At 37.9% G+C, this 24,187-nt stretch overlaps 1 long non-coding RNA gene and 1 pseudogene across 3 annotated transcripts; both read right to left on the bottom strand.

Moving 5' to 3' along the window:
* Positions 1-5,091: 5,091 nt before the first annotated feature.
* LOC148844965 (small ribosomal subunit protein mS79 (rPPR3b)-like) lies at positions 5,092-12,325 on the bottom strand (annotated as a pseudogene). Its single transcript, XR_016102229.1, has 2 exons — positions 11,537-12,325; positions 5,092-5,205 (listed from the first exon to the last, which is right to left on the bottom strand). The product of XR_016102229.1 is annotated as a small ribosomal subunit protein mS79 (rPPR3b)-like (transcript).
* A 2,832-nt stretch (positions 12,326-15,157) lies between these two features.
* On the bottom strand, positions 15,158-22,904 carry LOC148844964 (uncharacterized). 2 transcript variants are annotated; one of them, XR_016102230.1, is made up of 4 exons: positions 22,207-22,904; positions 21,666-21,769; positions 20,727-21,089; positions 15,158-15,419 (listed from the first exon to the last, which is right to left on the bottom strand). It is a non-coding gene; the product is annotated as an uncharacterized LOC148844964 (long non-coding RNA). The 2 variants fall into 2 exon arrangements; XR_016102232.1 differs by having other exon boundaries at positions 22,159-22,364.
* Between the last annotated feature and the right edge of the window lie 1,283 nt (positions 22,905-24,187).

The following is a 24,187-nucleotide window of genomic DNA, read 5'->3' as shown; positions in this document are numbered from 1 at the left end:
CCCAAGTGTCCACCGCACAGGCCTTCATGAGTGTCGCGGAGTACGAACTCGGCTTCGGCAGGTCGCAGGCAACGCAAGTAAGGGAGCGTGTAGGACCGTCGGTATAACCGTTCGTCTATTATGACGTATTTGGTTGCCTGGCGCTGCACCCTTTTGGCAGCATTGCGTTCTGCAGGGAGGGTTCCGTCTATCAAGAAGCTCGCAAGTGGATCGATCCAGCTCGGTTCTACTTCCAGGACGGGAGGGACCTCCTCTGCCCCCCTGAGAATACTAGGCCGAGGTAAATCCTCTATGTACACGGTTCTCATGTTGTTGTGACTTGTGCTGGCAAACCGGGGCAGAGCGTCGGCCTCAGTGTTCTCTGACCTCGGGATTTGCCTGATGAAGTGTGACTGGAAGTTGAGCAGGGACTCTTTTACTTTCGCCAAATATGCGGTCATGGAGAGCTCGCGTGCTTCATACTCGCCTATAACTTGGTTGACCACGAGTTGGGAATCGCTGCAGATGACCAAGTGCTTTGCCTTTACCTTTTGCGCTAAGTTCAACCCGGTTATCAGTACTTCGTACTCTGCTTCGTTGTTGGATGCCGCAAACTCAAAGCGTAGTGCGTATTCTAAGTTTGTGCCGCCCGGGCCGCATAAGACTATTCCAGCCCCGCTGCCTTGCTGGTTAGAGGAACCATCCACGTGAAGGACCCATGGCTCCTCATCCCAGTTCGCGTTTCACTTGACCAGGAGAGATGCCACACTGGCTACTACTTCACGGGGTTCAGACTCTATTGGCTCGGGAGCTCTGGGTTCGCTCGAACTGGGGATCTCAGGCTCGACCTGTAGGGCTTCGTGGCTGAAAGTGCACTCGGCGATAAAATCTGCCAGAGCTTGGGCCTTAATTGCGATCCGAGGTTTGTACTGGAGATCGTACTCACTGAGTTCAATGGCCCATTTCATCAGCCTACCAGAGACCTCGGGCTTCAGCAAAACTTGTCTTAGGGGTTTGTCGGTTAAGACAACGACGGTTTGAGCTTGGAAGTACGGACGGAGTTTCCAAGCTGATATCACCAATGCGTAGGCAATTTTTTCAATCTGCGGGTACCTTGTTTCTGCTCCCTGCAGAATTTTACTAACATAATAGACGGGCCACTGGACCCGATCTATTTGTTTTACTAATACTAAACTGACCACTTCGTTGCTCGCCGAGAGGTATAGTTCTAGGACCTCGCTCTCCTCGGGTCTGGCTAAGGTTGGTACGGGGCAAGGTAAGTCTTTAGCTCGTCGAATGCGAGCTGGCAATCTCGGGTCCACTCGAACCCTTTGCCTTTGATTGCCTTGAAGAAAGGTAGGCAGCGGTCTGTCGACTTGGACATGAAGCAGCTTAGAGCGGCTATGCAGTCGTTTAGCCTTTGAACTTCTTTTACTTTCCGAGGTGGTCTCATATCAAGGATGACCTTTATTTTGTCTTGGTTGGCCTCGATGTCGCGCCGGTTGACAATGTACCCAAGAAACTTACCCGAGGTGACATCGAATACACACTTGTTTGGGTTTAGTCTCATGTTATAGTGACGCAGAATTTGGAAGACAGAATCCAAATCTTTTATTAATTCTCGCAAAAACTGTGTTTTGACGACCATGTCATCTACATAACATTCGATTTTTGTGCCAATTAAAGGCCGAAAAAGTTTATTTATAAGTCTTTGAAAGGTCGCACCAGCATTCTTTAGCCCGAAGGGCATGACCTTGTAACAGTACAGGGCAAACTCGATAATGAAGCTGATTTTTTCTTGGTCGGACTGGTCTATCTTAATCTGGTTGTAGCCCGAGTAGGCATCCAGGAAGCTTAGCAGCTCGTGTCTCGAGGTCGCGTCCACGAGGCGGTCAATTCGGGGTAGGGGGAAGCAGTCTTTTGGGCAAGCTCGGTTCAGATCGGTGTAGTCGACGCACATGCGTCACTTGCTGTTGGCTTTTTTCACCAGCACTGGGTTGGCTACCCAGCTCGGGTAATGAACTTCCCTTATGAAGTTCGCTGCGAGGAGCTTTTCGACTTCTTCGTCGACTGCCCTCCAGCGCTCCGGGGCTAAGTTGTGTTTCTTCTGTCTAATGGGTCTGACTATAGTGTCAGTGTTAAGCTTGTGAGTTATGAGGCCAGGGTCAATACCGGGCATATCTGCCGCGGACCATCCAAAAATATCTAAATTTTGGAGTAAGAAACTCACCAATTCAGTTCGCAAAGGCTCCTTGACGGAGGCGCCGATTTGTAGGGTTCGCGTCGGATCTGTGGCCGAGGTCGGGACTGCGACTGTTTCCTCAGTGGGCGAAGCTCATTCCCCGCCCTGCTCCGTAGGTCACTCTAGTTCGAGGTCGTCGACTGCCTTGTTTTTTCCCTTTAGGGAGGCAACATAGCACTTGCGGGACTCGAGTTAGTCGCCCCGCGCTACCCCCACACCGAAGTCTGTGGGAAACTTTATTGCCAAGTAATAGGTGGAGACCACTGCGCGCAGAATATGCGTAATTGGTCGCCCTATTATGGCGTTGTATGGGGAGGGGGTCGCGACCACCAGAAAATTGTGGTTGAGTCTTACCGTGCATGGCAATGTGCTGACTTCCATAGCTACTGTTATTTTTCCCAAGGGCCTGACTTCCTCTCCGCTGAAGCCTACCAGAGGAGTGTGAGTGGGTTTCAAATCACTTTTCTGCAACTGCAATTGGTCGAACGCCGATTTGAATAGTATGTCCGCCGAACTGCCTGAGTCTACCAGTACGCGCCGGACTTCGAAGTCGTTGATCCTTAGCTTTATGACGAGCGCATCGTCGTGGGGGTAGTGAACATCTCGTGCGTCATCTTCTGTAAAAAAGATCAGTTCTCCCTTCTTCGGCCTCTTAGGAGGGTTCTGCTCCTCTCGGGCTGCTTTGCAAACTGACGTCCTTGCTGTCGCCAAAGTGCATCCTACCACCATCGAACCGCCCACTATCACATGGATGGTTCCTCGGACTGGCCTTTCTTCTGGGGGAGGTCGCTGCAAGGCTTCGGTTGGCCTGTTGCTCGGCTCGGGGACATCCTTCTCGTGTTCCCCTTGCCGACCTGCTTTATTACTATTGTCGTAGTGTACAAAATTTCTTAAGTACCCGCGACGGATGAGTCCTTCTATCTTGTCGCGGAGATTATTACATTGCTTGGTGCTATGACCGTGATCTTTATGAAAACTACAATACAAATTTTTGTTCCTCTCGTTGGGGTTGCTCTTCAGGCGAGGTGGCCACTTTACGTAAGGTGCGTCCTTGATCGTCATCAGAATCTTGGTCCGCCTTGCGTTCAATGGCGTGTAATCCATCTGAACTGCTAAGGGAGCTCGGGACGGCTGGCTTGGCTTCGCCTCTCGGTTATGGCCTCTTCTGTCACCGAGGTTGGAGGGTTGCTCGCCCTCTCTTTTTCTTTTTTCAACCCCGCCTTCGTTTCTTTGGTTGATCTCTTCCTCTGTTCTCATAAACTTGTCCGCAAGCTTGAGGAAGTTGGCCACGGTTGCTGGCTGGCTGGCCACCATGTGCCATTTGAACTCTTTGTGTGTCACCCCTCTTTTGTTCGCAGCGAGCTGTACCGCGGAGTCTAACCGAGAGATCTGTAAACATGCTTCATTGAATCGTTTGATGTAGCTCCGGATGGGTTCTCCCTCTCTTTGGATTACCCAGAAGATACTTTCCTCGGTTCTGGGACACCTTTTGCTGATGACAAAGTGCGTAGTGAAGATCTGCACGAACTGGGGCCAGCTTTTTATTGACCTAGAAGCTAGGTTCCAGGTCATCAATCATTATGGGCTCAAATAATCTTGGCAAAGTATAGAAGCAGAAAGTAGTCGTTGGGTTTCACAGCCAAGCCAAAAGACTCATGGGCTGTAAGAGTGTTCAAGTGATTCATATTCTGTCAAGAGGCCTCATTAAACGAATAGGAGATATAATGACATATCTCATACCAGTTTTTGGGGAGTTCACATCTGCCATTCTGCCCCCCACAGAACGCGCCCCAAAAACGACAAGCACATCTCAGTGTGCATTTAGAACATCTCCCATACTTGCCATTGGGAGATATTCCCAATACACGGTTGGGATGTTCTGTAGATCATTTTTGAGGCGCATTCTGTAGGGGTAGATGTGACTTCATTTCTGAACTAGGCCCTTTCTTATCCCTCTGCAATAGGCTTGGTTACTTGGCCCCCATAGTTGAATAACCCAATCAACACCATATTTTAAATTCCCCTTTGTGCCAAATTTGTAATATGGAGGAAGAAAATCTGGAACATTTATTCTTTAACTGCCTAATGGCACAAACAATTTGGGAATACATTCCAGTGACACCACAAAATCACTTACCAGTTTCCCAATGGGTTCTTGAGTTTTTAACACAATCAACACGGAATATCAGCTCACTATTGTGTTATTCACTATGGTTTAATTTTTAATGCACAAGAGCATCATATCAGTTATTTATCACTACAAGCCGGCAGACGTATGACTGCCGATTTAGGATTGAAGTCCGCCAGCTTAGGTCTAAGGCGGCAGTTATGCGTCTGCTCCCTAAAAAGCTGCCGCCTTAGATCAGGACCATCGATTTAGGTTAAAATGACCGCCGCCTTTGATGATTGGGCAAAGGTGGTTCAAATTGTTCAAAAGCAGCGGTCTATTGGAACTGCCAGGTAGCCTTAATAAGGTTGCAATTTTGACCGCCGGCTTAGGTCCTAAAAGACTGCCGCCTTTAGTTATTTTCAAACATTCCCGCCATCTTTAGGTGGTGGTTCAAACCGCTGGGTTAGATGTTATATGACCGCCGGCTTAGGTGTTTTTTTACATTTTTATATCAGTTTTATTCCGACAATTTTTTTTGCAATAGCACTTTTACTAATTCATCACTTTAATACCTGCTTAGTGAAAATCTCATGATAATTAAAAATAAATTAAATAAAAATGTAATTTGAAACAAAATTAATGTATTAAATTAAAAAACTAAAGAATTATTAAATGCAACATCCAATTGACATAAAAAATACAAGAACTTCAAAAAAAAATTCAATTTGTCAAATAATATAACACATCTTCCTTTCTTTCCACTTCTATCATAATTTAAGATATCTAATAATCTTTGTGTTTTATTCTCCTGATTGACTCCAACAGACATCTAAGCTCTGTTCAGCTTTAAATACAGCACTGCATAAATTATAACCTGAACCAAAATGTCCAATAGATTGCATCAGATCTACATAGCTTCAATAAATAAACAAAGAACTATATGAAACCTGTTGCGCTGAAAACTCAGAATATTTGCTTATATAAAACAACTAAAGACACAAGTACAATACATAATGCTAACATGATTTACAACTAGAAATAAAACAATTGATAAAATAAATTTATGTGAACCTACCAACGAAACAATTGATAACATAAACTTATGTGAACCTACCAAACAATTGATAACATAAAAGAAAACTTGGTGTTACAGGAGCGAAGAATCAGATAAGAATAGTTAGGGAACATGCTTGTAGTCTTTTCCCATGTAGTAGTCCCATCTGTGATTTCTCCTTTGATGTTCTTTATTAGATAATAATGCAGATAAGAATAGTTAGGGAGAAGGTAAATAATGATATCAGTTCTCTTTTTAAACCTTTTTAATTATGCAATTGTCCACCAATGACTTATGAGCTCTATTATAAATCAAATGTTCAAGGCAAAATAATCACCTATTGCACTAATTATTGCACATTTTAAAATGACTCTAAGATAACTTTAGTGCAATATGCTTGTCAATATGCTTATTAACCAATAATATGCTAGTCATGCTTTGTGGTGATCTCTTCCAAGGAAGTGGCACAGGTATCGATGATCTTGGACTTGTATGGCATGGTCCAGTCAGCATTTATCTCATGGAATACCTCAGTTCCTTTTTTTTCCATGCACTAAAGATCACCAATAACAAAATGTGGTGTATTTTTGCATGAACCCTTTATTTATTCAACATCAGTTATGATGCAAATCTGCATGCTACTTCTCTCATGAATAGCCATTGGATATATGACAAGTATTGCATAATAATGCAGCTGTGGTAGCATAGACTATTTAATGGGTATTCCTATGCAATCTCCTGGGAGAAAATTCCATCTGATCAATGTCCTTTTAAGTAAATAGTTAAATGTGGGATGGTCAAAGTGATCTAAGGTTCTGCAATTTAATGAGTTAGGGGAATCAAGATTTCGGAATAAATCTAAGTTATGGGGAATGAAGAGAAGAGTATTTGGCAAGGTCACATTGACAGTTTCATGGGTTTTTATAGGGGCTTACATGGGGAAGATTTTGGTATGTCTGTTAGAGCATTATATAGGTTTGGAAAATCAGGGTTTATGTCAACAAAAAATAAAATACTGTCTTACTAATTTGATTAATAAGAGGCTTAGGGATGGAACAATCACTTAAATTAAAAAGCCCCAATAAAAAATTCAAGAAACAAATTTAATTGTAACAGTTAGGAGTGATGACTTCTTCTCTCTGATTCCTTTGACACAAGTTGTAGCAGTTTTTAATACTAGGGTTGGGATAGATCTGCACTGGATTAGGAAGTCAATTCAAGAATCTTCTTTGGCAAGTTGAACTGGAGAGGGGGTGGCATCTATAGGTAGACAATTGGAGATGGAAAGGAAAATTGTTTAATGCAGCAAAGAGATTAAGAATGCTACAAGTGCTTGATTGGTTCAAGCTTTGAATTTTTTAGTAGATTGAAAATCGGCTCAGGGGGACCTGGCTAAGAGAAGAGTTTTAAGAAGGTGTGCAAGAGGGAATACAAAGGGGGTTTTCATTGGAACATTGTGAGAATCAGATGACAGCTACATCAAAGACAAAGTCCATATGGAATTTAAAAGATGTTTCATATTTGTCAGTCAAAGAAAAAGTCTTTTGACACCACAAATTAGGGGAGTGCTCTTGATGTGTTGTGAAGGATGACCAAATTTAAGATTCTCCAAGTATTTTTGCATGAATAATCCTCTAGGCAAAGAGATAAAAGGAGACAGAAGCTGGATAAGGACAATGAAATTGGAAGGGTCAGGAGCCTGGTGTTTCTAAATTGATGCTAACAAATTGTCAAGAAGGAAATTTTAATTTAAAGGTGGTTAACAAGGAAGTGCAGGCTAGTAAGAGTTTTGAGTTTTTTCTTTTCTTCTTTTCTTTTCTTTTCTGGGTGGGGAGGAGGAATTTGCCAGAAGGTGTTATGGACTTACAAATGAGAAAGCAGGTTTCGATACTTGATCCCAACAGTGAGGATCTCATGTGCCAGCGCAATCAGGATGATCTTGACGGAACAGATGAATAAGGAAGGTGAAGTTGATTTCTGGAGCATTTGGTTTTAGCTTGGTGATGTAGGATGGGTTATGTTCATCCTACTAATTTAGGATACGGTGGCAGGCTTTATGGGGTGAATGAAGGTCAGATTCCGGGCTTTATGTTCATCTTGTTATTCAAAATTTACAAATAGAAATTCAGATGTTTTGGCTTGGACAGTGTCAAATTCCAGTCTTTCAAAAAGATAAATGGGTTTATTCTTGTATCTGGAAAGCTTGAAAGGTGGTTTTATCTGATGCCCTTAAATTGTAATTAGAAAACTTTAGAAGCTTAGAGTGCCTCCCCATTTTCAGGTCTTTTTGTGTGATAGGATTTATTGGGACTAAAGAGTTTTTTGTGTCAGACAATTATGTCTGATAAGTGGTGTGAATTTTACTCTGAGCAGATAAATTCTATTATCCGTTTGTTTTATATATGTCCTTTCACCAAAGCATGCTGGTTTTCTTCTCATGGAGAATCATTCTCTCAGAGTCATCAAATGGGTTTTTCTTTGATGCCATTTTGAATCAGATGGAGTCCCACTATGATACCAAAGAGGCATGATGCCTTAAAAACTAATAACCAATCAACATATAAAATAAAAGTTGTGATTAATCAAATCAAAATTCACCAGCGGGGAGTGGGGGAATTTGTTAAAGATTTTCAGACATCATACCTTTTCTGGCATCATAGAAAATGCCTTGGATAAACAGTTTGTTGGAACAATCTAAAGCTATCAGTCTAGAGTTGTTGGAAGTATGTTTCTATTACATTTGGATGGCTAGGAATCTTTCAATTTTTCAGAATGTTGTTAAAGAACAAGTGATTGATTGTGTGAATAACGTTGTGTTTAATTCCTCAAATCAAGATAATGGTTCTAATGCTGCTGGACTTTTTAGATCTGATGCTGGGACCAATTACAGGGTTGAGAACTACTACCCAGAGGATTTGTTATAGTTAATTTGTGATGGAGTGGTTTCTAATAACCTTGGTTCTTATGGTTCTAAATTAAGGACAAATGCAGGTGTTTTTGTTACAGTAAAGTGTGGAGTGTGTTTTGTTCACGAAAGTGGGCTGGGAGCTGAATTATGAGCGCTATTGCAGGCTGTTGTCTTGTTCACCAAGGTGGGCTGGGAGCTGAATTTGGGATCTACAAATGTTTTGATAATCTGACTCTGATTTCTGTTTAATTGTTGAGAGATAAATCGCTAATTCAATGGGATTGCCATTTTTTATCTTATTATCAACCTGTTATGTGTTTATTTTTGTGAATAACTAAAAGCATGGTTTCAAATGTCGCCAAATGTCGCTAATGTCACCCGACATATGTCGATGTCGAGGCTCACCAACATGAAAATGGATGGTAATATAAAAATTACATTATGTCGGTTGACATTTCCTATTTTTTAGGAAATGTTGACCAAATCGGTCCAAATAACCAAAATAAATACAGTTTTTCCTATTATATCGACAAGATGTCGACTAATGTACATTAAAAATATAATATATTAGTATATTATATTAATATAATACAGTATATTAATATAGATTATTACATTAATATTTCTGTTTAATATTTCAAATAAAATATTTATAAAAAGAATTAACAAAATATAAAAACAAAAGAATAAATTAATTACTTTATAATATAAAACATAAAATATTTTTCAAGTAATAAAATATTAACTAGTTAGTATTTTTTAAAATATTTATTAAAATCAGAAAATGTTTATTAAATTTTATAATAAACCATATTCTACAATTAAAATAGAAAATCAGAACAAAGTTAATAAATTTTATACTAAATCATAATTTATTATAAATTTAGTATTAAAAATCATAATAAATTCATTAAGTTTTATAAGAAATAGGAATTTATCATAATCTTAATACTACAAAAAGGAGAATCAGTTTATTAAATTTATAATAAAACATAATGTATTATAACTTTAATATTTAAAAAATCAGAATAAATGTATTTCTATTTACTAGTGTGAAATAAATATATTAGAATTTATAATAAATCAGAACTAAAAATAAGAAAAGAAAATATCAGATAACCTTGTAAAAACATCAAAATGCATAATAAATCAGTAAATCATCATTTACTAATTTGTTATTGATCTTAGTTTCTTAGCTTTATATAATGGTTGGGAATAAGATAATAGTCTAGAAATATGTATTAATGCTTCTTTTATCATTTTACAAAATATCTTTGCATATTTCCACATATTTCATAATATTTCCACAATGTCTCTAATTTTTACAATATTTCCCCTCGACATTTCCAACATATGTCCTATATTTTGTTAAGCAACATTTCCATCGATATCAACATTTTAAACCTTGCTAAAAACAAGCCATGTTTATTTTTTTTATCTTATTACACGTGTCTGTGATTGAAGAACTAAAAACAAAAGACATGAAAGCTAGAATTCCCAATACCCAATACCCAAAATATATGTCTGTTCTGGATGCCAAATGCCAAATTCCAATATGCCGAAAACTAACTACTGCTTGGGCCAGGTTGATATTCTTCATAAGTAGATAAACTATAAAATTCAGTAATTTAATATGTACATGTTTCAAGGGCATGGGCAAGGGTAGACTTAAAGGATCTATCTAAATCTGAACTGATTGGGCCTTTAAGATGGAAGTTATCATGGAACTGCAGATATACATAAGCATCCATAAGGACTAAGGAGTCAAAATAATACAAACTGAAAGTGAAGTTAACTAGATTTTCAAATGGAAATAGCACGCATACCCAATTGACAAGATGTACTGATACATTAACAGTCAGTTTTGGGACTCCTGCTATCCTCATTAAGTATTTTGGCAGAAGTGAAAGTAATGAAGCCTGAGATAAGAAAGTGAGTCTCCTTAGAACTAACATATCATGCAAATCCCGTATTACTTGGAGGATACAAGAGATAAAATAAAAAAAAAAAAACAAATTATAATAAAATTTTCAGAGGAATAGTCATTGTTTATGATCCCAAAACGAGTTTGTGCCACTGTCACCTAAGGACAAAGTCAACTAGTCAGATACGGGTTGCCAACTGAAGATATGTTTCCTCATTTGGTACACTATATACAAAAGTGCTTAATGTAGATTGCAAACTGTAAAAACAAAGTACCCATAAAGCTGAAAAGTCCTTAAAAGAGATTACACGGAATAGTGAAGAGTCTTGTATGAGGAGTTACAGATGATGTCTCCTTGGTTAAAATGGAAAAATATGATCAACTTCCAAAAAGTAAAAGACATGCACATGTTGCACATGTACAAGAAAAAAAAAAGATGTGATTGAGTTCATATGAACTAGATATGACTGACAACAGTATTTTAGATATGACTTGTTCTGAACTAGTTTAGTAATTATAAAAAAGGGAAATAATTCAGTACTCGGTTGGGAAGTTGAAGGTGCCTTTCAAGAAGTGAAATGAAGATCCCACCAAGCAAATGTAATCTATGTTTATTTATCTAATCTGTTTACTTTCATAAAACTCATGGGAGTACTTAGGTGATTGACCCCTTGGTATTTAGATCCTTTTGCTTCATCCATCATTAATGCATATAAATAAAGAACAAGTGTTGATCCATGGTGAATAACATATAAATAAACATGACTTTATGTTTTGAAGAATACATCATGATTTCTTTGACACGGACCTTCACTAATCTGTTTTATTATATGATTTCAATAGGGCAATTCAAATCAAATTCAGATCTTTCTTCAGGGATTTATTATGATCAGTCTAACTTAATTTCAGCCCTTAGTTTTACTGCAAACCGACCCTAAAACTACTCCATCCAGTAATAAGAAACTACCCAAGCAAATGCTAACCTGAAGTCATCTATATTTCAGCAAATTCATAAGGCGGGGGGGGGGGTGAGAGATTGATGCTTGTTTAGGATCATTCAGATACAAGCAAATTTAAAATGATAAACTGAGATCAATGGAGTTATGTAAACTTAAACAAATTCAGAATGAAAACTGATCCTAGCATGTAATTATCCACAACTTGATTGAACTTTTTTGTTGTGAGTTTCAAAAGTAAATCAGAAACTAGTTTAAAAACAAATTATTTCATAAAATAAATACATGGAAATGTGCAACAGAACCAGCTTCTTTTTGGGAAGCACATATGGCTAAGACAATGTCAAAAAGCTCTTTGCTTACCTCCTTACCCACAAGCTTCATTTCTCCAATTCACTGTAAATTTTCTTAGCTTCTTCTAAATACCCTTCATTACAAAACCCTTTAAATAAAGCATTGAAACTAAAGATATCAGTTTTCACTCCCCTAGTCTTCAACTCATCAAGCAACTTAACCGCCTCCGATGTTTTTCCTAGAAGAACAAGGCCCCGCAGCTTAGCATTAAAACTTTGGACATCTAGAACACAATTGCTCTTTTCCATTCTAACCCAAATCTCCTCACCATCAGAAAACCGGTTATCCCGTAGAACGCATTCAGAAGGGTGTTGAAAGTAATCAGGTTCGGGCCAACACCATTCTTTTCCATCTCATCTAGAAATGAAAGCGCAGAATCCAACGATCCCCTGTCACATAGAGCCCGGATCATAATATTGTAGGAGAAAAGATCCGGGGTTATCGACAATCTCGACGGAAGTTCACGGAAAATCTGATCAGCCTTATCGAAATTCCTAGAATCGGCACAAGCTGAGAGGAGGGCGTTGAAGGATTTCACCGTGCGTGTGCATTTTGATTCAGGTAATTGATCGAACGTCCTGCAGGCATGCCCGGACATGCTGGATTGGCCATAGAGAGAAATAAGCCGGATTGCAAAACCCTCTTCGGAGATGTCGTCATACGGTGTTTGAGGATCTCTTCTACCCATGAAAATTTCTTGGCCCCGGCAAGGCGACCGTTACTTCATAGATAATAATAATAATAATAATAATAATAATAATAATAATAATAATAATAATAATAATTTCTTGGCCCCGATAAACCCCGGACCCCAACTATAATAATAATAATAATAATAATAATTGGTAAACCAAGAGGATCAGTCACATACTTGGTAATGGTACAGTTTAAGAATAAATCCAAGGTTCAAAGTATCGATATCATACAAGTTTTTTTTTTATCGTATCACATCGGTACATAGAAATGGCCAAAACATTCTTTTTTATTTTTTTTTTCAAATTTTGGTTTTTTAGAAAGTTTTTAACATGTTTTTTATTTTTAAAAAAATTGGGGGTTCGAAACACTTAAAAATAGGCATTTTGGACTGTATCTTTTTCAAAAGACATGATACAATACACTCTATATCGGGCGTATCATATCGATGCTTTGAACCATGAATAAACCATCCCACTTGAGTCCAGATCTGCTGTGTAAAACATCATTGTGCACATGGAACATGACTCTACAGTTGCATCAGCACCGGTTATTGTTGATCATTTCTAGCCTGGCCCAGCCTAGGAATTTCCAGGCTTGGGCTTATATTTTTCTTTTTTTTTTTCTTTTTCTTTTTTTTTTTTTTTCCTCATGGGGCTATCGGCCACACTATCGGACACAGCAACTTGTGGCTAAAGCCTTCTCTGACCCAGCACATGTTGGAGTAACAGCCCTGATGTTGAGAACAGTTTTGGGAATGCCATGTTACCATAAAGGGGTAAAATAGTAATCACTCCCTATTTCTTTTTAACAATAAACATAGACATGGGCGTGAATGGAGAGAGCTTTGGCTGTTGGGAACCAACTGCGTTTTTAGAGTGGACATTGTCATAGTAACGTGGCATACTATGATCAAAGTAAAATAGAAGGCAATTACAAATTTGCCCATTGTCATAGTAACGTGGCATCCCCAGAAACGCTCCCAACAGCATAGCCACAACCAAAGTTTTTCTTGTGAATTGGTGAACGTGTCCAACATAAAAATGCTCTCAACATCATAGGTTGTTGACCCACAACAGCCAAAGTTAACTCTTACCAAAGTAGTTCTTTTTTCACTTTTTTGGTACATCCTTACCACAGTAGCTCATATGAAAGAACTATTGAAAAGAAGGGTAAAATACAAATAGGTACCGGGTAGTGATAGATAGGTAGGGTTGCATTCGAGACCAGTCAAGCTGAATACCTGGCTATTCGAGTTCGGCTCGCTCATAAACTATCAAGTTCGAGCTCAAACTCGATTCAAATTAGAGACTTGAGCTCGAAGTCGGCTCAAGTAAAAAGCTCAGAAATTTGAGCTTGGTTGCCTTTGATTACAAGTCTCCCTCAGCTGTTGAAGTGCCGAGCTGAAGTCTCCCTTAGCTGTTGAAGTGTTGAGCTGAGGTTTCCCTATTAGCCGAGGTCTCCCTTTGTTGCTAAGGTGCCAATTTGAAGTCTCCTTCAAACGTCAAGGTGTCGAACCAAGGTCTCCCTCAGTTGCCAAGGCGTTGAACCAAGGTCTTCCTTAGTGGCCAAAGTGCCAAGTCAAGGTGACACCCTATATACATATATACTCGATTAGTCTCACAAGCCTCACGAACCGAGCTTTATTAAGCTCGAGCTTGGCTCGATTAGCAAATGAGACTATATTAGGCTCAAGTTCAACTCGAAGCTCGATTTAGACCAAGCCAAGCTAGCCTTTTCACAAGCTAAGATTGGACAGCTCGTGAGAAACTTGGCTCACGGCCACCCCTATAGATAGGTACCCTAAAGTTTCAATTGCAACACTCGAGTATCCTAAACTTTAAAAAATAGACACTTGGGTCCATCCGTTAGTATTCCATCGGTTAAACATTACATAATATAAAAAATACCCTTCTCATATATTTTTAAAATCATTCTACAAAGTAAAATCATCACCAAAGAATGTCATCATTAGAAATTTTGAAAATGTTATTTATTGTCCATGTAAGAACATCATCGTGGGGGGACATTTGGTTACTTGAGGTTTGAGAATGACTTTAAAAATACATTAGAAGGGCATTTTTGGCATTATATAATGTTTAACTAACATAATACTAACGGATGAACTAAATGTCTATTTTTGAGAGTTCAAAGTACTCGAAGTGTTGTAATTGAAAGTTCAGGGTACCTATGGTACCCATCCAAAATTTGTGATAAGGTCACTTGAGGAGGTAATCCAAGGTTGGGATTTGATCCCAGGTCTCTACTCCAATGAGTCAGAGATCCGAGGTTGGTTTTTTAGGTTGGATTAAGAGTCTACTCAAGATGTGTTTTTGAGTAGATCGTTGTCAATCCACGATTAATTTTTCTTTCCTCTTTTTGTGGTGAAAAGATTGATGATCTGTTCATGCTAGTAATTTTTGGACCAATTTATCAAGCCATTAGTACGGTACAGGGCCATTTAGTGAGACTATAGGAGATGTTGTAACCCATGGTTGGCCCAAGTCAACCAAAAGTAGCCAAGACCTGCATCAAAAATAACAGTACATGGACCACTTTTCTTGATCTAACCCAGTTGGAATGAAAACTCTTGGGCTACAGCAAATACATGAAGCTTCCCATGTTTTCTACGATGACAAGACACAGGATGACCAGACGCGAATTTATATGGGGTACAGGCCTACAACAAATAGAATAACTTACCATACCGCCCTTTAAACAGTAGTTTCCGCCAGAAATGTAATTGAATACTTCAAACTTAAGGTTGTGTTTGGTTTAATAGAAAATAAGAGAATCAGAAAGTTAAGGAATTTCACATCAAATAGAAATCCAGACCTAACAATAGAAAGTAGAAGCATCTGTATCTTCATTAGCTCTAGGCGTTAGGGCATCTCATCACTCCCGACCAGAAACCTACCACACAAATTTGAATGGACGTATCCAGGAGAGGTGACCAGAAGCTTTTATTGGTAATTTGGTATTAAAAATACACAAATGTAATGCTGGTACTTGGCTTTATACCAGAATGGAGAAGCCAACATTAAACATGGCATATATTCAAAACTTTCCCAGTTACAAGTTCTTAACCCAAAGAGGATGAATAATTCATGCATGCTTGAAAAGTTTCATGCTCAACCAATGGAAATATACAGCAATCACAAGCATAGGAAGTGTCAGGGGAACCAATAAGCAGTAGTACCTGCTATGGAAGAAGAACCATGTCAGAAAAAAGCAAATTGAAATAAAATGGATCAGTGGTAGAGTTCAATTCTATGCTTGAGCATTCAATTTATTGGAAATTTATTGAATCGGCATATTTTGGGAAAAGCCAGGCCTCAAGTCCTTAAATTCCTGAACAAACACAAGAAACAATATCTATCTTGACATTGGCTTATGGGCAGGCCTTAGCAACAAATATAGAGCTAGAAGCTTAGGAATAAGGCCAAAGTCAGGGCTATCCTAGAAAATTTAGCCCATTGTAGATGTTACAGAGAAACACCAGAATTGCAAATGACTGTATTCTTCTTTTTGACTTTTTAAGTTCTTAATTATTTGGCACCTTTTTTTGTTGTGAAGCAAAACTTGTCTTTGAAGAAAAAGAGAATGTACTAGAAGAGGAAGGTGTTCAAGCCTTGACTGGCATATTGCTATTGATACAAGTTCTGGAAAGGGAGCAATAGTATTCTTTCAATTCCAAATTAAAGAAATATACACAAATAAGTACATAAAGAGGAAGGGGGCAAGAATAATCATTCCTTAACATAATGATACTCTTTTATCTTACTTACAGGAATAATATATTTCTTAAGATCTTGATGTTGAAAATAAGAAGTGCAATATCTGCATTATTGGTGGCCTACAGTTCCATAATTCCCCTTTGCGATATCTACTGAAATAGAGCAAGTCACTTTACCTACACATTGGTTTCAAGTACTTTCCTACTTAAATCTTGTTAAACTAAGCATAGAATACCAAAGAAGAAAAAGAAAATGCAAGAATGGTGATTACTCAGTCTCAGACTAACATTTTGAGACAAGATATCAAAAAATTCAGAAACCCTGAGTAGCTTTTCATCTCGTGTACTCAGATTCTAACATCATTCTTATTTTAAAGATCTAATGCTTTCCATACATCCAAGCTCAGATTCAACTCCAAGTCAATATGAGTCTTAGAGGATGAGGAATGAGTCAAAACCTAAATCTTTTGATTGATTTTGTGCTGTTTCATGGAAGGGAAGATTGTTATTTGGAATAAGGGAGTGCACGTTAATGCAGGTTTGACCCGCAAAATAAGAGAAAGAAAACCTAGGATTCCCTAGGTGTCAAAACCTAGAGGTACTTTCGGAAATCAACACCTGATAGCTTCTTGAAGAAATCAGTACCATCAAGAAAATTAGAATAACTTACAATATTAGAAGTAAGACACTCAACCTTTATTACCTGATGTTGAAAAGGAAGGATGAGAAAATGTGTCAAATGACTCAAACCGACATCTTTTGATGAACTTTGTGCATTTTCATGGAAGTGCAGATTACTTCTTAATGAGGGACTAACTACTTTGATACCAAGTAATGCAGGATTGATCTGCAAAATAAGAAAAAGAAAATAAGGCTAGGAATCAGCATCTAGGCTTCTCTAGGAGTCGGCACTTAGAGATACTATTAGGAATCAGCAACTAATAGCTTCTAGAAGGAATCAGTACCATCAAGAGAATTAGACTTACTCGCAATGTTGAATGTAAAGAATTTAAATGTTATAATCTAATGCCAAAAAGAGAGGGCCTTACATATATTTATAGGCAAAGAAAGGAAGGTTGGCTAGTCCTTCTCCCTTGTTTTCCTACTCCAAAATCAACTAAGAAATGCTACTAAGGCACCAACTAGGAATAGAACCAATCTTAGTTGGCTAACGACTGGGGCTTTGACTTAAGACAAATCCTAGTTGGCTTAGGACTAGGAATAAAACAAATCCAGCTTGAATTATGACCATGATCATGGCCTACCAACATAACTCTGACTGACTGTTTACCCCAAAAAAAATATATATATATATAAGAATTCAGACTGACTAAAATAACTCTTAACCAGTTAGGAAAACTATTAATGACTCAAAAAAAGCTTCAAAATTTTACAACAATAATCACATTACCTATCAATATATATTTAGAAAATCTCAGATCTGACATGTCAGCTCCTATATCACTTCCTTTCAGGAAAAAAATTATATCTAAAAATAAACAATTATCAATATTTTTGGCATATGAAAGTATGAATATGAAGAATACACCCTCAAACAAAGATTATAACTCCACTCCCTTCTTTCTAGTGTTCTAAAAGAAAGGAAGCAATAAAACACAAGGGGTTCTTAGAGCTTGGGGTGTAAGGTAAGGTACAAGGTGCAAGGTGAAATGTGTGCCAGAACAAAATGCCATATTTCTAAAATTATAATAGCTCAGTTGGTTAGAGCATTAAGTAATTGACATGTAAACTCTAGCCTTATAGGTCTAAGACTTATATAGGTTAAACTATTTAAGCTCTAACATCATAGCTACAATCTACAATATGGTACATTAGATATTGAAAGTTTGGAACATCAAATCCAAAGTTAACTCATCAAAGCATGACCAAAAGCCAGTTGAGATGCACTAGGGTGAGATGTGGAGAGGGGTGCAACTGATTTGGAATCCGAACTTCATAAAGCTTCTTTTGGACCAAGTGGAAGAGTGCATTATGCTATTGGAAAAATTATAAGGGACCAGCATTACTAGGTCAACAGAAGAGGGTATATGGTGGAAAGAATGTAGAGAAGGCAGATTCACTGTTAAGTCATTCTACAAGGCACTATTAAGAGAAGGAATGGGATCAGACCAGATAAATGGAGTGTAGGGCAACCTAGCCCCCCCGAGGGTAGAAGCCTTTGCCTGGTAGGTGGTGCATGACAGTATCCTCACTTCTGAACACCTGAAATCTAGGGGATTGCATCTGGCCAGCTGGTGTTATTTGTGTAATCAGGAGGAAGAAACAGCCCACTTGTTCTTCTCATGTAGTGGAGCAAGCTTCATTTGGAAGTTCTTTTCCTTTTTATTTGGAGGAGTGTCTTCCAACCAATGTTTCCAGCAGAGATCTTCTCCAAATGGCCAAATCTCAGAGGCAGAAAGAGAGAGCTAGGATTCTCTGGAGCTGTGTTCCATTTGCAGTTTGCTGGTCTATCTGGAAGGAGAGAAACAGAAGGGTTTTTGAGAACAGGTCAAAAAGCATTGAATATCTGGTAGCTGCAGTGAGCAATCTGATTTCAGACTGGATCCTTAGACTTCCAGATTTTGATCAAGTATCCAAAGCTGATTTGTTGGAAAGATTCTAGAATACCCTTGATTTACAGCCTTGTAATGAAGACTCCTTTTCAGTTTGATTTCCAGTGTGTATTTGTTGTGTCAACATGACAACCAATGGTGTTGGGATGTAATTCCTTTTTTCAATTTAATGAAATTTCCTTTTGATCCTTCAAACAAAAAAAAACAGGTGAGTTGTGGTGTACCCCCCCCCCCCCCCAACAAAATAAGCCTCCCCTCTAAGCCAACACACACCCTATGTGCACCTTTGCAAATGTTTAATCATCCAAGAAAATTTATGGGGTAAAGAGAGATTTGAAATATTAAACTTAGCATAAGAATCAGATGAACCAAACATACCAATAGGTCGATATTAAGCAACCTAGAAAGCTGTGAATAAACTTAACAATGCTTTCTTCCTTTCCTTTCCTCTGGTTGGTTAAGTGACAGTTTTCTTTGACCATCAACACATCATGTTACAATTGTGACATTTCCTACCTTCTACAGTCTCTTTGAAGCTACAGTTACAAGTGGGAGGTTACAGAAAGATGCATCACAAAATACCCCCTCATGGCCAATAGTTCAGTGCACTAACAACAGGTTGTGTGTATTATTTTGTGCTAAATGTGTATTGATATTTAATCTTATATATGAGAAGTGGCAACTGATCTTATCAAACTGTATAAAAGAAGGTGCAGATCTATGAATAGAAGATGTGCAAGTATTTATTGACTATAGGACTTAAATTATCAATAGGCACACCAAGAGCATTGAAAATTCATCTGAGAATCACCCCACTAACAGATACACTCAGAGGAGCTCCACTGTTAATCACTTCCATTCTCCTAATCAATTTTTAATGTCTAACTAGATTGAATAATCATTCTAATTAAGAAAAGAAAATCTTTGCTTTGCTTTTTGTTTCTCTATAAGTGTAGCCATAGGACTCTATCCTTATATTCACTTTACCCAACTTTATTTGAATTTTGTGCTGCATTCTAAGAATTCAAACGAGATTTTGTACTGATTCAGTAAAGATGAAGTACTCTCAGAGTTCTCCATTCATAAAACACTATATAAATATGAATTTTCAAAGCAAGTTTGAAAAGGAACCTAAGCATGTTGCAAGTTTACATGGAACTTGACTTTGACAAATAAAAAATGGCAAGGTTTTTTTTCTCTTTTTCTTTTTCTCAATGATTAGAATGCTATTTCATTTTCCTTTTGTTTTGATACAGGAAGCACATAAGACAATATTTACATTTTACTTCCCAGCACCATCCCATTGAATAAAGTTATATACAATCTGAACAATGCAGTCAAGTTTCAGCATGGATTTGATCATATCATAACTTACATTAGACTCATATTGCTTTGTCAAATCAAAGAAACAAGTTTTGTCCTTCTGACTCAACAAACAAAGCTTGTTAGAAAATACTCTGTATTTGTAAATGCAAATATTCCAATTTAAAGACACTTTATTTAAAGGGGAAAACACATAAAAATTTTGAAGTACATGAATAGGATCAATGGCTCAAAATTATGATTAAACCAAATTGCATTTTCAAATGTTTTTAGCTTTTCTTTCTTCCCCATCTACCTCTCCCTACAAAAATAAGTTAAAAAAAGTATATTAGAGTAATAGGTTAAGATAAGATATGAATGCTAGTAGGGTATGCAGTATCAACTGTTACCAGCTTTACCAGAATAGCAAACCTGAACCTACAGAACTTCCTTACATTCAGAAGAGACTTCTCAAATAAGATAGTTAATTCGTTTTACCAATTTTATCAGCTTAAAATCAGGTTTCTGATTTTTTTATAAGAAATTCACTATCGTTAACTAGATTTGACTAGTACTAACTCAATCAGTGTAAAGTTGTACTTGAGTAATTTAGACACAGTAGCTCGCCAGAACAAAATAATCCCCCCCCCCCAAAAAAAAGTGCTAAGGTGTTTTTAGAATGATAAGAAATAAGTGTTACAAACTCCACTAAGTGTGCCTTGATTAGAAATACTCAAATCCTATGTTGGAGAAAAGCAAAAAAGCAGAACGACAAATAAATGAATAAAATCACATAAACAGATAATAACATCATTCTTAGAACTTGTAACAGAAATGACAGCATAACCATTTCCAATGGTGGTGTCGCAACAATGACATGCAAATGAAGTATCACCTGTCATTTTGAATGGCTGATAAAATCTGATTTTCAGATTGAGGGAGAAGTTTGGATAGGATAGCAGCATAAAAGAAGCCCAAAAATGAAACTGAACCAAGTACGAGAAGGATCCAACCCCAACATAAGCTTGCCATTGAGCTAAAGGACTGTGATGAAGCTGACACAACCAACTTGTCAGACTCCTCCATAACCTTGAGAAAGAGAAAGAAACTCATTCAAGTATATCTTCTCATCTTAGTTCCTTGAACACTCATAGATCTGTTAACCAGGTCAATAAAGTGGTGCTGACTTATAGTATCTGATGCACCTTGACTGGAGATGAGTAGTCATTCATGCCACAAGGTGGACTTTGCATGAACTCTGCATGGCATAGAATTTAAATTTAAAGAAGAAAAGCAGGGGAATTCATTGCTTTTCAGCAAATAAGATCTTAATCAAGAATCAACTGTTAAAATATAGCAGACAAAACAATAAATTTCCTTCGGCTCTGGGTCAAATTTGAAAGTGTAAAATAAGAGAGGGCATTTCTTAGTCTTAAAATTAATGCAGACAATTCTAAACAATTAAAGGCATCAATATGACTTTAATCGCACATTCACACTATTTAACTAAATTCAGAAAGCAGTGCAACAAAAATTAGAGGTGGGTGCAGAATGGCATATCCGCCCACAAGCCACATGTACAGGCGTATATTTATAGATTGTTAACTAAGGATGTCATAAATGACGTACCTGATTGCCTTTAAGTTGTAAACTTGGGAACTGAAGATTTGGAAGTGTCAGTTTTAAAATTCCAATATCATTTTTTTGGGTTTTTATGAATACACATATCAAAATTTTAAATAATAAAAGACTAGCAACAGAGGAAATACTACCAAGAAAGCAGAACATATGCTTCAAATGAAGGACCAATAATCTGAAACTGAATAAAATTTACCTTTTCACTTTGAAGGCACGCCACTCAAGGTTCTTCACCTTTAAAAGCACATAAGAAAACCTCGTTCCCTTCTCCTTTCAGTCGACCCTGCAGCCATGGGAGATCTGAAAATGCAGTGACATACTCAATTACTTAACAAAGATATCCATAAATGCAGAGAGTAAAGAGAAAAGTAAGCAAAAGGTTCTACACTGCTTTTCTTTTCCATCGGAGCTAAGTGAAGTGGAAGAATTAAAGTTTCCCCTCCCATGAGTTTTAATGGTTTCTCCTCACACGGCCGCTAGCCGAAGACAAGAGAAATGAAGGCTTTACTCCTTTACCTCAATTATAACTTGGTGAAAAGAAAAGCAGAAAACAAGAATCTTGTGCCAGCTTTAAATTTCTTTTCTAGTGGCATTCAAATATCTGAAACCCAGGGTTTTGGCACAGAAAATTTTAAAAAAGAAAAATTATGCACAAAATTCAGAAAGAAAAAATGAACGATTTTTCTTACTTTTTTCCCTCAAAGCAGAAGCTCAAATAACCGTCAGGCAAAGCATACCTGAATGAATGAGATTCCTTCTTCTTCTCTTGCAGTTGCAGGAAGACAGGAAATGGGCTTGGTGTTTTGGATCGGACCGCTAACCAGAACGAGGTGACCGGATCTGAGAACGGTTGGATCGCTAGACAAGCTGGCGAAATCAACTCGTTCCAAGGTACACGTGCAACACATTTCAGGTGCGAGCTGAGTTCGAGGTCGTACCCTTGGGCTGTAACTGTGAAATAACGGCCTTGATGTATTGTGTGGCCTTAATGTTATTTCGAATTCGGATTAGCTGAACGATTTACCTGTATAGCGGACTGTAACCAATGATGATATTCGACGCCGGTAAATAAATTTGATGCCGGTAATAAACCTTTATCATTGGTTCACAGCAGAATGCTTCGGTTTTATCACAAGGCTATGCCAACGGGTGCAGACTTTTTGGGCAAATTTCTTAAATTATCCTTATCATTTAGCTAATTAAGTAACCTTGGTGTTTTACTATTGTCTAATGCTATCCCTATTGTTCTTACAATTGATTAACTCTACTCTTATCATTGGCATCCATTAATATTTCATCACATATGATAATATTGTTTTTTTTTAAACCCAATTTTACCCTCATTTCTGTCCCTCCCCTTCTTTTTCTTCTTCTTCTTCTCCTCCTCCTTCACCATCTTCTTTGAGAGACTCCTGCCAATCTGCCGATAAAAACCCAGAAGCTCCGCTATGTGGTGAAGAGAAAATGATGATTAACCCTCTTAATAACATAAAGAAAATTTTGTTTACCTTTGCGATTTTGTTAAGAAAATGCGAAAGGGTCATCTCCACCAGAATAAATTTTAGAATCATTTCTTCAACTTTGGCTATCAAAATCTTCAAGTTCTTTCGGAAGCTTTTCTGAGAAGAACTCATTGTTTTACTCCTTCTTAGATTTGAACGCGAGTCAGGTTAACTGATCTACCAGCTTCAAGGGAGGTGGAGAGGGAGAACAAAGAGGGGAAGGGGGCGAAGGAAGAAGAAGATCTGGGAGTTGCAGATCTAGACGTTCTTCAAGAAGCACCAGTTCCAAGGAGTTCTTTCACTGCTCTTCTCGGACTTCCAGCTGGCAGCGCATTTTTGGTAACAGTGGTTTCTCGAATGGCAACACCATGTTCGTCCTCGATGGTAACAGTGGTTTCTCGAGTTTTTCCACCAGGGTCGCACTGTTTTGGTGTGACCCTGATTCCACGATTTTCGGATCTGGCATTGCACATTTTTCTCATCCCATCCCTCTATTTTCCTCAAAACAAATAAGAGAAAAATGAATATTTTTGGAATATTCCCTTTTTCTCATCCCCATCCCACAAACCAAACGGAGCCTAAGGGTAGTTTAAGAAATTTACCCTTTTCCTTTACTGAGTTGAGGAGACTCCTTTCTCTTGTTAGCTCCCTTTAGACCTTATTTGATTTCACTTCTAAAAAGTAATTTTAACAGCTGCAACCACACATTAAGGTTGCATTTTGAAGCGATGTAAATCAAGAACTGATTTAAAATTTACATCAATTTGATTTTGTAGGCATTTGGAAGGAGCGTGTAATTATGATCGACATAAAACTCCACTCCGGTTTAGATTTGTTGGCATTTGCATGGAGTGGAGTTTTACATCGTGAGTCGATGTAAAACCTCATCAAGCATAAAGTTTTACATCGATTTTATCAATGTAAAACTTTACACTTTTTTATCATGGTTTTCAAAATGTAACAGTCATCTATATATGCGATTCAATATAAAATGTCACCAGTGTATTTACACCGGATCCAAATGAAGCCTAAGTGGTTATTAAGTGCTTATATGTGTTTGGTAAAAAAGTGACGAAGTACTTTTTTTAAAGAAACACTTCTTAAAAAAGTGACCTTAAGGGTGTTTTATTTCAGCACTTCTTAGAAAGTGCTTCTCCCACTCGAATGGGATGAACCAATCTCTGTTAATTTTTTAATTCCCAAAATACCCCCATTT

This window comes from Nelumbo lutea, chromosome 7, assembly GCF_056320005.1.
Source record: "Nelumbo lutea isolate HS-2025 chromosome 7, American lotus-T2T, whole genome shotgun sequence".
NCBI lineage: Eukaryota > Viridiplantae > Streptophyta > Magnoliopsida > Proteales > Nelumbonaceae > Nelumbo > Nelumbo lutea.
Note: the sequence above shows the minus strand (reverse complement) of the source record. Positions and strands in the feature narration are given on the sequence as shown.